General features: G+C 46.7%; 1 long non-coding RNA gene across 1 annotated transcript; it reads right to left on the bottom strand.

Moving 5' to 3' along the window:
* Positions 1–318: 318 nt before the first annotated feature.
* Positions 319–9,344, bottom strand: LOC144134846 (uncharacterized). Its single transcript, XR_013315281.1, has 3 exons — positions 9,256–9,344; positions 8,121–8,210; positions 319–473 (listed from the first exon to the last, which is right to left on the bottom strand). It is a non-coding gene; the product is annotated as an uncharacterized LOC144134846 (long non-coding RNA).
* Between the last annotated feature and the right edge of the window lie 7,015 nt (positions 9,345–16,359).

The following is a 16,359-nucleotide window of genomic DNA, read 5'->3' as shown; positions in this document are numbered from 1 at the left end:
CAAGGCTCAACAGTAAATAAAAATACTACTTTCGGTAATACCATAAGATATAGCGGGCAGTGCTATGCAAAACTATGGGAGGCAACCATTGTCATTTGGGACAACGGATTGAAGGTAATATTTAAAAGCAGAACAAACTAGAACATCCGCACGTACACATTTTTCATATCACTAACTCACTAACGGTAAGAGATTTTGGTGTGGTTTGGTAACTGAGGCGCTGGACAAAAATACATTTTCTCGCTGCTGCTGAACAGTAATGAGTGAACAGAAGCCGCGCTCAAGTGATCATGGCCCCTTTATTTATAATTTCCAACTACTCCTTCCCAGTCAAGCGCTGTAGCGTTTGCACAGAGATTCGTCTCGTCCATAAACACGAACTTGGCGTCCAGAACACTCCTTAGGCCAAGTGCTGTTCATTTGAATGCTTGCAGCAGCGCGTTTTCTTGCCCAGAGTGTACACATTACTTCTCCTGAAATTAAACAAAAAATTGCGCACGAATATTATCGCTTAAGCCAGGAAAAAACTGCGCACGATACTAAAAAATAAAGTTGACATATTGCATATAGAATCCCTCAACTATGAAAACCTTTTTGTTATCTCGTTTTGGGCTTACACTTAGGTGAGATGCCGGAAAGGACATTTTCTTTAAAGAATTTCCGATAGCAACTGGAGTCTAAAGACACAAATAAAATGGCAACAAGACACCAGCATTTATGACGCTCGAGATAAAATATTTTACAGGCACAGCAGAAGCCTACTTCGGCAGGCCAAGGCATGCCTCGGGTCATTGTGCTGGAATGTTTGCAATGTTAATGTTATACTTATAAAATATAAGAGATTGTAAACATTTTTCGGCGTCAAAAGTGTTTTGCTGATACGACAGCAGTGAATATAAACGAGTCGACACAGAAGCATTTTTATCGCCTAGAAAATTTGGTGCCTTCTAAGGGTAACAGTATGCACATAGAAAGAAATTAACATAAAACAGCACTATTGTATAAATATGAACAATCATAGTTAGCGAGAGAAATTAATTTATTTTCATTTACAATGATTATGAGGCTAGAAACCAGGTAGGATCACCAACGTCTCATTTACGCCCTTATAATGCCGCTAAAACATATAGTGATGTAGACACGGTTCCTTAACGCAGATGCATCTGCTCACCGTCACTATCGCTATAAAAAATAAATAGTATATCTCCGCAGGTCTTCATATTTTTTAATTTTGAAGTTGCACTGATTACTTTTTGTCATGTTGTTGTAGTTTCGTATTTAAGCAGCCGCGGCCTAATAAACCAGTTGTGGGAACGTCGCGTATCCTTTGTCTTCTTTTCTCTGTGCATGTAAAGTTTGCGCCTGCAAATTTTGTCATGAACAGCCTCTAACTAGCCCAGATTTCTATTCTGTTCACTGGAAGAAGGCTGAGTTTTGTGGCAGGGAAGCTTCTGCATGTGATGATGGGGATTTTGCCACTGTGTGGTTCCGGGCGGAACGAAAAAGCGTGTAGGCTTGCGGGGCGAGCCGGTGCACGTGAAGGATCGATCGTCAGAGCTGCGCGTCAAAACAGTCGTGGCAGTGGGTGTCTGAGTGGCGGGACGTCCTTTTTGGAGCTCGGCGTTTCCCCAAGGCCAGCTAGCCGGCGCCGGCCGAGCACCGAGGTCCAGAGTCTGGCTGTCCACGCTACCCTGCTGCCGGTCACGCCTGCCTTTCCGTGGCCAGTCGACCTACCGACAATCACTTGCCTACTGATTCCATCCTCCCGGTAGCCAGGAGATTCCAACGCACCTGTCTGCTGATACCGGCCTCCCGTTAGCCAGGCTTTTCTACCATCCGGCTGCCGACTGGTACCGGCCTCTTGGTAGCTAGGACATTACCGCCAGTCGATTGCTTGCAGATTCCTTCCCCGGTGAGCGAGCCGTACCCGCCCTGTCGAGTGCTTCGTCGCCGACAGCGACCGTCAACTGTCGTACACCTGCACCACATGGTGGTAGGACGACGAAGCAACGCGCACCGGAACCCAGTAGGACGCTGGCGTTCCTTTTGCTGAACCCCTCTGTGTTGTTTTAAGTGCCCCGTAGTGTATGTGTGTACGTGTGTTAGAGTGCTAGCGGGCTAGGTATGTTGAATTGTGTCCTCGTCTCACAAGAAAACAAAGTGCCGTGATGCAGAATGCGGCCTGTTTATTGCCCAGAGCTCCTAAACGGATTTGAGCCCATTAACTACCGCAGTGCATGTCCCATGAGCGTAAGTGTATAAGAAACCTGAATTAATTAATTCTGATCTTTTGACGTGATGTAAAAGAATTGAAGAAATAGACACCGAATGACTAACTGCCCTTTGGGAAAATGTCAGGCGGTGATCAAATAAGCTGCGAATTTCAGCGCCAACTTGTTTAAACCTGCCTCCCAATAACATTACTGGTGGAGTACAGACGGTTGAGAGTTGACGTGCTACTCAAGTTCACCGCATATATGAGAATCTGCCACTGACACAACACTGGCGCAAGTCGAACGGATGACGTGGTCTTTACGCTGAAACGCCCGAGCGGCACCATAGTGGTTAGCCCACTTTTTACGTACAGTGGCTTCATTTGACTTTCTGGGCGCGGGATCCAGTGATTCTGGAGCCGTTTTCCAGATGTATGCTGCTTAGGTTGACATGTACAGAGTTAAAGACAACACGGACGGTTGCGCTTTGGTAATTCGTGTTGTCTTTAACTCTGTCCTTTTCAGCTTAAAGCAGCGCACGTCTTGCATATGACCAAGAAAGTCAGCTTGTTAGTGAAAGCATACCCGCCTGCTGTTAGAAAGGTTAAGCGTAGCGAGACCCACGTTCGGATACGGTGAACCGCTTACACGAAGACCCAACTATGCCTGCTCAATGGCGTGTGTACGCTGGCAGCTGGGTCTGAGGGACCGCCTGCGCATGCGTACTTGGCGCTTCGGAGGCACACATGCGCAGATGGCTCATCGTAAATGTGTCGCGGTACTGATAACGAATGTCGCTATGCTAAAATTTCTTTTTATGCTGCACGCTGTTCACAATGACGAGGCGCTGGCGCGCTGTGGAAGACGGCTGCTTCAAAAGTCTTTTACTTTAGAGAATAAGAATAATATTTTTTTTTCGCTAGTCTACAGCGTAGTATGCGTCCTTAGGGTTTGTAGGGAGTGGGAATGTTCGTGGAGCTCGTTTTGAGGTTGCAAGAGAAGCATTAATCGCTGGTCACTTGATTCATTATTCCTTCTTACAATCATAAGCGCATATTTCATTCATAATGAGTGCTTGTCATTCAAAAGCCAAAGCGCTCCTGCACATGCGGCGCGATATATTGCCAGAAAGCTTTGCGCTAACGTGCACTGTGAACAGTGTTAGTGAGACTCGGTAATTAAAGTGCCAATTTAGTTTCGTGACGGCACTGGAGCCACTGCCGCAGCACGAAAGAAGCAGAGAAGCCTTTTAACTTCATGGCCGAGGGAAACGACTTTGTCGCTGTGCAAGCATGCTTGACATATTGAACACCAAACACTGCGAGTTAGGCAGTGAAACCGAAATGAATATTTTTCCTTCATTTGCGTGACTTTATCTTGCCACTATAAAACCAAACACGGAATAGCGAGGAAAATGCGTCTGGTTCTTCATGTCGGAGCCTTGTAGTCCTGAATATGGTAAGTTAGAGGTAGTATAACCAGCAGCCGCCTCATAGGGGTGAGCAAGCGAACACATGCACTATTTTTCACCGTTATCGGAGTTGCAAATCCAAATAAATCATGAATGTGCAGAAAAACACCAGCGTACACTTTAGCGTTTTTGCTGAAGCTTTTGGTCGACGGGGGTAAACATTGCCAACAAGGATGTCGCGGTCCTACGTAGCCCAGCGCCCCCCTCAGCATATACTCTGACGACGTCGGTTGACACCGATACTACCGCTACTGAAGACGTCTTCTCGAACCCCCTGCTTGCAACACAACACCTCAGATTCGTTGTTGAAGAGATTGTGTACTGGCGCAAGAGAAATTCCAGGATATGTTGGTGATGGAGGCTTTAACAGCACCTCTTGCTAGGCTAGTTGGTGTAACAGTGTGTAACAAAAGTAAAAACAGCGCTAATTTTTACACAAACCACACTGAAAGACCGGCGCCCGTCCTATCTGGTATTTCTCGGTGGTTAGCGAAAAACTAGCGCTGTTTTTTCTTTTGTTACAGAATGGAGGCTTTTTTGCGGTTTTTTCGTTGCCACTTAAGTGATATATCACTGAAGAGCCGATTACTAAGCCCACGTTTTTTCTAACGCTTTTGGCTTTGCTTTCCAACCGCAGTTTAGTTCACTGTCTCTGTGAAATATATTACTTAACCAAACGCGATCAGCAAGACATCATTATAGGCCGACCACAAAGATTCGGTTGTATATATATAAAACACAACTTGCGGTACGTGTTTGCGGTATATTGTTGTACGTGCTAGAATTTGTATCCTACAATATGTCCTGAAGAATTTCGCGTTAAATACTGTTTTTAAGTCTGGATAGTGCCTAACGAAACACCTACCCACGTGCACACACAGACACGCACGCTTATTTGCGTGTGTGTTCATGTACATTACTCGAGTGGAAGCTCCTGAAATGCGTTCTTAGCTAAGAGATTTTTATCATGACATTCTGAGCACGTATGCTTCGGCGTGGCGTTCACTGTTTCATCCGGGCAGCTGTCGTCGCCAATTTATAACCAGTATAGCTCGGCGATAGGTGCGGATCTGATGGAGGATAGAATGAGAGGTAGCAGCGGGTTATGACAATGACAATGCACGTGGCGTTTTGAAGGACCTCCCGACAGTCGTGAGGAGTGGCGACTATTTGTACATAGAAGGATATTCCTGGGCGAAAATTCACGCTGCTTGTGCAGTGTGTCAGCAGCCTATCGTAGCCGGCGTGCCACGGAGGAAGGACATTTCAATATGCCAATTGCTGTTGGTGGGAGTTGTTTCACAGAGGCAAATTTCGGTCGCTTTTTACAGCAGCAGCTGTTAACGGCACGTTTAGCAACGATGGAGCTTGCCCTGTTTATTGCTCAGCGTGTATAGTAGCGTCACGCACGACGCCGCTGTAACGTGCGACGCTGAGTGGGCCAACCGCAGTGACATCACGAGTGAGAGGTTAAATAAGTCATGCGCACAGCGTCGGTGAAGAAAAATGTTATAAATTACACAATCTTATACTCACAACAGTAAAAAACTATCGCCGAACCTCGCGTTACGCAGTGGTAATTGTCCTTTGAGCTTTTGGCATACTTTGCACGTTCAAGACGTCCGGATTTTGGAAATATAGCAATAAGCTTAAAAGTTCGGGATAGCTGGTACGACATGCGTCATCGATAACTGACGGAGCGAACATGACAGGAATAATGTGATGGTCGGCCCACACAGAGCGCCACACTAATAGCGCTCTGTGTGCGCCGTCGTAGAATTCCTGTTGTGTTTCTTGGCGACAGTTATCGATAGCATTCGGCATCCATATTTATCACTGGCTACAAAACCGTAACATGTTGAACGGTGGCTTCGTCTTTCTATGCACAGTCATAGAAAAAAAAATTCTGGATGTGGTTTCCCAGGAAAAGGAATACTTCTATGCTCTCGTGAAAAACAGATGAATACAAAAAAATTTAAGCAGAACGGGGCATGCTTGCTCCATCTTCTAGAAAAACAGCATGACACTGACTATCGAGAGAACTCAAAAATCATTTTTTTGGGGGGCCAATCTGCATCTCGAAAGCGTTTGTCCGTGACTTTACAATTAAAGAGACACCGTGGAGAAATTGAAGTTGGCCTGTATCGATAGAATACGAGCTCCTGATCACAAAAACTCCACTCTTACTGAAAACTAAGCTCTTGTAAGGTAGAAAATAGCAAGTACCAAAATACAGGTATCGCCACCATAGGCAAATCTCGCAAGTACAAGCCTGGTGACGTCTTAGGACAAGTGACGCCACCTTGGAGGAATTTTCCTTCCTCAATGGATGCCACGAATCTCTGAGGCTGACAAAAGAAGGTTGCGCGGTTCAATATTGAAGTAGGTTTTGTTTTAAAAACGATAGTGCACTTTTATCACACAAGGAAGACAGACAAAAAACAACCTGAATGTTGGAAGCAAAGAAAACCTATGCTTGGCGGCGTCACAGGCGGCCAGGAGAGTTTCCATTTTTTATGGTGCTTCGCGTCTATGAGCTTTGCGTTCCCCGTGCTTTTGTTTTTGACGCGCCTCGATTTACAAGCGCCGAAAAGCAGAGGAACTCCAAGTACCGCGCCAAGTGCTGGCTAACCTTTGAAGGATCCTGTTAAGGCGTGTCAGATGATCGCCATGGTCGATGAAAAACTATGATGGCACAATGGTTGGTGATGGTACAAGGCGGTTCGCAGTATAAAGAGCACTTGTCTCTTCGCACGCTCGCCCGGCGAAACATTCCCGACTGTGCCAGTCAACTTCAAACTACTTAACGAAAATCGTTTATTAGGGACGGGAGACAAGGTACAAGGCAGTTAAGCAAAACTGCTGATGACCTAGCGCTGTCAGGCCAGGATATACGTAGCGAAAGCGCGGAGATTTCTGAATCGGATGAGTTCATTCACTAGATGCGCCATTATTAATCGGTATACCTTGAGCCGTCGTGGCGGAGTGGCAGCGTCTCCGCCTCATACGCCAAATGCACTGGTTCGACTCTGAGCCACTGAACAGGATTTCTTTTTTTATTCAGTGAGCGGGCGGGGGTTTCAGTGGCTCCCATAGATGCCGCCACCGAATGCGTTCGTTAGCGGTTAAGCGCAGGCTCTGTTAAGGCGCATTTATGCTCTGGCGTAACGCGCGCGCTGCACGTTACGTCGTCACGTCGTCAAGTGCACGTTACGCGTCACGTCGGCCAAAGTGAGGCCCTCTATACTCCAACTGCGCTTGACCGCCGGCGGCTTCGGCGCACTCTAACCGCACTGGCGGTGACTTGGAGCATGTTTCTATTTCGCGCCGAGTGCGCAAGCCGCCGCCGGCCCGGCCAGACTGATTCGGCTCCGCAGCGAGGTGCGCGTTGTGACGTAATTCAATAGCTTCGGCAGTTGGGCAGAGCTGTTCTTTTCGAGCTCTCCGCTAATTTAATCCATTCACAGTACACACATCTGAAGGTACATGCAAATGGGCGAGAGAGCCAGATCCAGTCGACCCGTTGGATCTAGCGGAATTAAGCCATTGAAGCGTCGTGCGCCGACTTTCGTTTCAAGCCTCCAACTTTAAACGCGACCGCCCTTGAGCCCCCATTCGTTTTCTTTTGTGGAAAATAAATAAACAAATAACTTGGCCCTTCCGCGCCATTCAAGGAATCACAATCCGTTTGCCCCAAAGCCCCGGCCAGCCTCCGATGGGCGCAACACGCCGACCTTGTCCTGGCCCCTCGCGACTCCCCGCACTGGGTTTATGATATTTATTTTGCAACGGCAGCTCACGGCGAAAGGGGGAAACTACCCGCCGGCGCCTAACCTAACTGTGCTCCCTCAAAAGCATCGCACGCTCTGTGGGGCTGAGGTCGCTGAAATGCAGGCCGGAGTGTTTGCGAGAACTACGTCGTCGGTTTCGGGAACGGGATCCATCGCAACGCTGGCAAGACGCCGGTGCAAACGTAAACGAAGCGACGGCAGCGACGCCCGATAGATTCCTTCAACGTGCGGCGGCGGTAGCTTTCATTTCGGCAGCTGCTGGACCGAAACGCTAGCCGCCAGAAATCACGGGGTCTGCGTTTCCGTCACGTATCACGTCACTTCGTCCTGTGACGTCATAAGAGTTCTCCGTGACGTCATAAAAGTTCTCGAGTTTGAATCGGAGCGGCGGGAAAAACTTTTTCAACTTCCAATCCAAATTTCGTTGAAATAAATGTATCTTTCGCTCCAGGACAAGCGGCAACAAAGCCATGAAATGCTGAACTATCAGATTTTGCTAACAAAAAAAAATCTTATAGAGTTCTCCTCAGTGTCCTTTTAAGTTTAATTAAAGCAAGGCACAAATCCAGCGACGACAGACGTTTAAATCGTGATATATTCATTCATGCAAGCATTCCATGCGACTGGCTCGAAGTTTCAACGTACCTTCAGTTGGTGGAAACAGTCCAAATGCAATGCTGTTCGAATCAGCGCTCATGACCGTATATGTTCTGCTGAGTGCATTTTCAGCTTGTCCTGGTGATGTGAAAAGAGGCTCAGTTATTCCTTAATAATTTCTGGATGGGTACTCTACGTGTAGAGCGCACTGTGGTGTGGTTGGAAAGCTGTGATAATGAGCGGCTGCAGACATTTTTAGAAATGCAAGTATTTGAACTAAACCATATGGCGAATTCTCCTTTATATCAGGAACTTCTGCACTGAGCTTCGCATCCATACGACGCTCAGTCTCTCACAAATGTATTTTGCATTTTAAAATTTATAGTTTCGACCCAGCCGTTTTTTTCGTGCAGCTTTGAAATTTTGAGTGCTCTAAAACTGCCCAACAGCTCATAATTGCTTTGCGTGTTCTTGCTTGGGGCCTTAGTCGGGACATTTTTTGAACAAGGTCATGGTTTACATTGGCTGTTTCAGGTTTTCAGCACGCGCAAAACTGACTAGGAAAAATTCTCTATTACGTCATCTCTGCGTCATGCGAAGGTCCACATTCGGCCGCGCCAAAGATGGATCTTTGTTTTCGATTTTTTATTTCATTTTATTTTGTTACCGTAAAGGCCCCGGGGCATTACATAGGGGGGGGGGGGGGGGCGGCGGCAGGCATCATCACATAATCAAAGAATTATAGTATGTCATCACACGTTATCAAAAAACCTGAATAAATAATACAATAGGTGCGGTGTACACATATAAACCAGAGTGGAATTGGCCTGGCCGGTTGGTTCATGACATATATACATGTGCGTATACAAGTGACTAATGAATTAGATTTTTTGGGGTAAAAGTAGGTGAAAAAGAAGACAGGCAAAAATAAAGCATACGAGGTAAACAGCTCACATTCGGGAGGTAAAACAGCTCACAAGCTGCTAACAGGCCACTAAAATGCAACACAAGTGGTATGGTGCCAAAGTAGTACTGATTTAAAATGCAATTATTGATTCAATTTACCAATTTGGTTAATAGAGTCTGCATGATCAGTATACACTACAGAAGGTAAAGGAAGGTTATAAACTGTAATAACCTTCTGAACGCTGAAGCCTGCACTGAAAAAATAATCGATACTTACCGATGACGTCAACCTCAATGAACACGTGGTCAGATGCTTCAGATTTGAGAACAATATTGGCTGTAACATTCCTGGAATGAGAAACAAAATCGTTAGCGGACTTCTGCGTTTCTCAGCAATGCGAGCTCTGAGCGCAGCTGCTGTAAGCGACTGCATACAGAACACGTAGCTAGGGCCGAACGAATGCGCAGTGCCGGAACAGGGCAGCGTCCACACCGATCCGCCTCTTCGGAGCCTTGCCTCGGGCGAACGGACGGTGGAGCGCGCTACTCTGGTGCCACCTCTATTATCTTCATGCTACCGCCGTACCCTAGTCCTCCGCTTTCCTCTTCGCGCTCTCTTCGCTATCACCGTGCTTTCCTGTTCCACTGCGCTTCGCGTTCACTCCCTTTCGCCCTCTGCTGCGCTCGTTCGCTCTGCCGGTTACACCGAGGCCGACGGCGACGCCGCTCAGCCCACGAACGGGGCTCAAGAGCTGCGCTCGAAAGGCGGTCGATTTCTAGAGCCCACTCAACGCAGTACAATTGTGTTGTACAGGGCTGCAGAAAGCTGTAAGGAATTCTGGAACCTTCGTCACCATGGTTACCACTCCGTCACGTTTTCTGAGGTTTGCCTTCTATTTCGTTAATAGCGAACATCCAGAATGTATATTTCAGTGCGAGAGCAGTACTTAACAGGGTCATCACTGAGTTTGTGTGCAGCTTGACTTTGAGGATTGCCTTGGGCAAACCATAAAGAAATAAATAAAACATTCCATGTCTGGGAATCAAACCCGCGGCGGCGTGAACAAAGCAGCTTCGCTGGCATCTGCGCGAGAGCACTATGCCACCACCGCAGCCGATCACGCCTCGTGTTAAACTGCAACACACTCTCGCGCCTTGTACTGCGCATTGTAGGCTTCATCAACTAATACCACTGTAGAACTAATATATACACACTCGCGCTGTGCATTGCACATCACCTTCTTCATCAACATATACAAATATTAAGCTAATTTCATCGCCAGGCATGCCGACGACCGGGCAAAGAAAAATGACGAGACAACGGGGCTAAAAACATCCTTTCGCACGCCTACTCTGTTTAACTACTTTGAAACATTACTACTTTTTACTAATACGCTGCTCAAGCTGTTCTGGCCTCTATGGCCAAAGAATCAAGGCATCGCACAGCTTTGAAGGGAAGAAAGCTGGCGAACTTCGCGTGGCTAGTCATCCTTTCTCGCCCATACAAAAAACTGAGCTTTAAAAGAAGTGCGCCAAAAAGGGGCACCCTGAGACCCTTCAGGGTCAGTGCCACAAATATTTCCAAATTCCCACTTTTAGTTCTGCTTGTCATAACTTTTGCTTTGGGAACTAATCCCTACTCGTCGCTCTCATCCTATATGACTGCACCACTGTGAGCGACTGCACAACTGGAGACCACCTTAAATTAAGTAATAAGGTGAAATTAAGTAGGCCCGCCGACAACGTGCTCTCCAAAGTCGTGTTTATTGTGTACTATAGTAAGGCAGCGAGAGCATTTGATTAATTCTGGTTTTGATGTGTAGAGGAGCCAACACACCAGGGCACATTGCCGCGCTTGCTGGGGCCGGCTTTGTCCGTCTTGAGGCGCATTCCCCGAGATTTCGTACCAGACAAATAACGATGGTATGCTGAATATATTTGTAACATCGAGGTCAAAGGTATCTGAACCCGACCCTCTAAATTTCGAACCATGCGTGGATTGATGCAAGGTAGGAGCGTCCTCTTTGAAACGGGGGGTGTGGGGGGGGGGGGCAGTTGCCACCATGCTCGTATTTTTTCTTTATATCTCTTTAACTGTGTTATAAATCTGTCCGTTTGCGTTTGGCGCATGATGGCCTTAGCTACCAATGTCATATAAAACACAACACAACACAAATCACTCTTTACTTCCGGCGTTTTTCAAAATACATTTTAAATCCTACGTTTCTACCCTTAAGTGACCTATCTGCTTTCGAGTCACCAAACTTCCAATCCTTTTTGCTAGCTTCTAACGCAGATCCATTCACATAACCTCTGTTATATCTAAATCGACCCTAGGGCCATTAGTGAGAGTGACTGGGCCTGCGTCGACATCCGGACTGTTACCATCGCATTCGAGTGTAAGAGGCTCAGTTGTTGCTACATTTATCACACGCTGCACATGTGTCATCTTCTTGCCTATATTTAGGGTGCCACCTGGTTTGGTAAGGGTTCTGCCTGCTCATGCACTCCTGGTGTCGAGATTGACGCAGTATGCCGGTTTCGATACCAGGCGTACATTGTCAGGTGGAGCCGTCATGCAGTGCGGCACGGTTCGGAAGTTGGAGGAAAGGGTTCAGTTACTTTTAACCCCATAGTACGTAGCATATTTTTGTACCGCCTAGAAAGCATAGATTGCAAATTGCAAATTGATTTTGAGGAAGGGAATGACGGAGTAACTGCCTCACATATCTTGGTAGACACCCGAACCGCTCGGCAAAGCGAAGGAATAAAGGAGGGAGTGAGAGAGGAAAGGAAGAAAGAGGTGTCGTAGAGGAGGGCTCCGGAATAATTAGGAACGCGGCCAGATTGGAACGCGGCCGCGGCAGCCACGTTCCAATCTGGGAACTCGGGCTCAGTAAACGAGGGCCTAAACCACTGAGCCACCGCGGTGGGTATCTTTTGAGAGATTTGCTCAGTATCTCGTTCTGAACATTTCATCGGTTAAGCAATGACGTGTTCGTACAAGCCTGTGACAAAACGATTGGCACATATTGTTAGAGTCTTAGGAAAAAATTTGATATCCTTCAAGGATATGGGTTTTTTCTAGAAGGATAAAAGTTCCTAAACCATTTATTTGCTTCTATTTTTGATAACAAAAACCGCGTCACGTAAGGGCGTGTAAAGTTTTATTACGTACCGCTTGTACCAAGCTTGAGCATTGTTTCTGAAATGGAAGAGAAACAAGACACTTTCTGAGGGCTTTTTTTCCGCGACTGTCTGCAAATTTGTTCGCATCACTCTTTCTCTGCAGAAATAGTGGCGGCAATATTTCTGTCCGCACTACAGTTCTGAAGCTCAAGACCCCATATCCATGACTACAAATGGTAGAATCTTGGGAGGGCCCTCGCTTAGACCGACATGGTCCTATGGCGCAAGGCCACCGGCATGGCATATATTTGCCAGTAGGCAAACGCGGGTTTCCGGTAGTTACACTACAATGCGCAAGAGAAGTAACCTATAATCCTGTCGATGCAAGGGAAGAAAAAATTGTAAAATTTTTACTTGCACACTTCAATGCGACTAGAACTGTCACTGCGTTTGTGTTGTTAACACAAGATCACATTGGAATTTGATTATGTCTTTAGATGCATAGCTTGAAGGAGCCGAATGTGGATGTGTCAATGGTCGGCAAGCTTCAGAGGATTTTTCATTGTGCGGGGTGCTTCGCCTAAATTTTCCAATTTTTTAAAAATAGGCTTTTTGAGTTAGAAGAACGCTTTTTTCGGCAAAGAATTGTCAGCGGTGTAGAACATGAAAATTCAGCTAAGACGAGCTAACTAGTAGGCTGCTGAACTAATATTGAATAGTTAACGTTTTAACTTTTACTGTTAGGCTCCTTAATTATAGAGAGCCGCGGTACTTTTGAGGTGCGGGGAGCCCTCCTTCTTTCGGGCTCATCTAATTTCTGTTAGGCTCCTCAATTGTTGAAAGGCGTGTAGCCAACCGTAAGTAACATCCATTAGAGTTTTTAGAATTTCGAGAACGCGGTTACCTTGAACGCTGTGACGTAACAAATTTTGGCTACATTGCGCCAGAATACATGCGCTTTCGAGAAGCTTACTGGCAAAACGACGTCTCCAGTGGACATAACTCATCGAAATAGCCAAAATTTGTTGGGCGAAAGCACCGAGGGTAACCGCATTCTGAGAATTCCAAAAACTGTAATGAATATTACTTACGGTTGGCTACACGCATCTCACTAATTAACGAGCCTAAAAGTAAGAGTTGAGAAGTTAGCTATTAAATACTAGCTAACAACTCTTGTAGTTAGCACGCCTGATCTGAATTCCGATGTAAAACACCGTTGATAATGCTAGGCCGGAAAACGCGTTCTTCTAAATTAAGAAGCCTATTTTTAAAAATTGTGTAAATTCTTAGGTTAAACACCCTGTACATATTCATGTATCGGCAACAACCGGTGCCTTGTTAGCGCTACATAACTGCTGGGTCACGGAAAAAGTGGCCCAGGAGCGCGTTTCAATGGGTCGTGACTGTGGAAAAGCGCGTCATTTTTCATGGGCACTGAAATAAATTTTTGCGCGAGAATCCTATTGCAACGGTGTTTGGTCTCAAATTCGAGGAAAACTAAAATGATTGTCATCAATTTTTTCCATAGAACTAGTGAAGCGTACGTAGTGTTCCAAATATCTCATTTGCTTCCTCTTGGAACTTTTCCTCAAATAGAACAGCTGCCCCGTATTGCTGTGCGTTAATAATGTGCAGGAGTTCGAAGGAAACCTATTGCGACTGCAACTGCTGAAAATTGATCACATGAAAAAAATTATGTACGACACTTAAGATTACTTATGTGCTCTGGATGCGAAAACATTCATTTTTATTTTCCTTTTATTTTTTAAGTTTAAAATTTTAATAATGGCATTTAACTATTTTTTTCTCATCGTGATCCCTGCTCACTAGCATGATGTCGTAAGGCAATGCATATGCTAAGTTCACCTTTTTTCGTCAGCAAGTAACGTGGGTTTGTGGCCTAAGTTGGAGTAGCAACTGAAATGCCTTCTGGCTGAAACAGGAGGTACAGCGTTTCGGTCCAGCATGTGCTTTTTCCATGTCATGTGGTTCGTAATCAGTTTGAGTAGCCGCGAGGTAACGAACACTGCAGGAATTTAAACGAAACTCTTTCTTTAGCGTCCTCTGCAACACATCCGAAAAAAAAAATTGCATCCTTGCAGTTAACTGAAAGACTTCCTACCGGACTGGTTTCCGCTGCTAATGCGGCGTCAATCTTTTCCGCCCGTTTAGCTGTTTTTTGTCATGCCAAGCTACTGCAGTGACTAACCACGTGCTTTGTGAATAATGTGCACATAGCTTCTTTCTGTAGGTACATAACCTCGCGTAGTAAATGTTGTGTAATCGTCGGGGCTAGAGCGATAGCGGCGGCGCGACGATCGCGAAAGCTGGCTATAAGATAAGCCGCACTGTACGGCCACCGGGGGATTCCACTACAAGCTGTGATGGAATAAACCACGTTCGGTTTTCCGCCCACCTGGCCTTCGGTTGCTGTCCCCGACAAACACGACATTTGGCGACGAGGACAGGATCCTGACCAGTTCTACAGCAATCCGACATGGCAACGGATGGTTCGGCAGCGGCGGGAGCAGTGACGCAACTCGTGGGTCGACTGGGACACATCGAGCCCTTCGACGAGTCTACGAGCGACTGGCCGTCGTACGAGGAACGCTTAACGTCGTTTCTTCTGGTCAACCGTATCCCCGAGGACGACAAGGTACACGCTTTTTTGAGTCTCGTAGGCCCAAAGACGTAGTCTCCTCAAGTCATTGACAGCGCCGGAGTTGCCGTCAGCTAAAAGTTTCGACGTGCTAAAGAAACTTCTAGGCGACCACTTGTCACCGAAGCCGTCGGTAATTAGTGAACGCGCGAAATTTCACAGGAGAGCGCAACTGGAGGCTGAATCGATTTCGGAATATGTTGCACAGTTGCGGAAAATTGGCAGACATGTGAATTTGAATCCGCACTCGATCAGTCGCTGCGAGACCGTTTTGTTTGCGGTTTGCGCAGAGAAGACATACAGCGAGTGTTATTCACGGAGGATTTACAAGCTAACTTTTCAAAAAGCCGTGGAACGAGCGCTAGCCATGGAAGCAGCGAAAAAGAGCGTAGCAGAAGCGCACGCCTTTGATACGGGCGTTCCGGACGTTCACAAGGTCAGAGCCGTTGGGGAAAGCGATATGACGCAGCGAAATTGCTATCGCTGCGGGTCGGCTAGGCATGCAAGCCGACTGTGTCCGCACATAGCAGCCACCAGTTTCAAATGTGATAAGAAAGGACACATTCAAAGGGTGTGCCAAGCTAACAAGCAGCAAAAGACGAAGGGAGCGCGGCGAAACTCGATGAAGATGTTGGTTCCCGTTCAAGCTTCTGTGAGCATGAAGGAAATTATTTCGCCTGGTCTAGCTCCGATAAAAATTTCTGTGCACCTGGAAGGGCGGCCCTTGAGCATGGAGCTCGATACAGGGGCTACTGTGTCCGTCATGTCTTTATATCAGTTTCGGCAGATGTTTCCCCCAATCAAGGTCATGCCAACGACGCTGAAGCTGCGGACGTTCCAGGGAGCCATAGTCCAGCCTGTTGGAGTCACTCACGTGGCCGTGCAATACGGAGAGCAGAGAGCCCAGCTGCCTCTCTACATCACGAAAGAAAAGGGACTTCCGCTGCTAGGTCGACAATGGCTGGAAGCCATCCGACTCAACTGGAGCAGTATCTTCAAGCTCAACGCTATTTCCAGGTCAGATGGTTCTGCTTGTTCGAGTCAAACTGCCAGACTACGCGCACTTCTAGACAGATACCAGAGTTTGTTTAATGACGAACTGGGAAAAATTTCATAAGAAAGAGCAGAGTTGTCGCTAAAAGATGGTAGCGTGCCGATTTTTCTGAAGGCAAGAAGTGTGCCCTTTGAATTACAACCTGCGGTCGAGGCCGAGCTTAATTAGCTGGAAGGCATGGGAGTCATTTCACCAGTTGCGACGAGCAGCTATGCCACACCAGTTTTACCAGTAGTAAAGAAGGACGGTGGCATAAGACTATGTGGTGATTACAAGACCACCCTAAATCCTTGTCTTGAAACTGACCGGTACCCACTGCCGAGAGTCGATGAGTTGTTTGCGGCGCTCGCAGGGGGCCAATAATTTTCTAAGATTGATCTCAACAGAGCCTATCATCAGGTGGTGGTGTCGGAGTCGTCAAGAAAGTACTTGACACTCAATACCCATAAAGGACTTTTTGCGGTAAACAGACTACCGTTAGAGGTTTCATCGGCACCATCCATTTTCCAAAGAATTATGGACACAATGTTGAAAGACCT

Source organism: Amblyomma americanum, chromosome 5 (assembly GCF_052857255.1).
Source record: "Amblyomma americanum isolate KBUSLIRL-KWMA chromosome 5, ASM5285725v1, whole genome shotgun sequence".
Taxonomy (NCBI): domain Eukaryota; kingdom Metazoa; phylum Arthropoda; class Arachnida; order Ixodida; family Ixodidae; genus Amblyomma; species Amblyomma americanum.
This window is presented reverse-complemented; position numbering and strand designations above follow the sequence as displayed.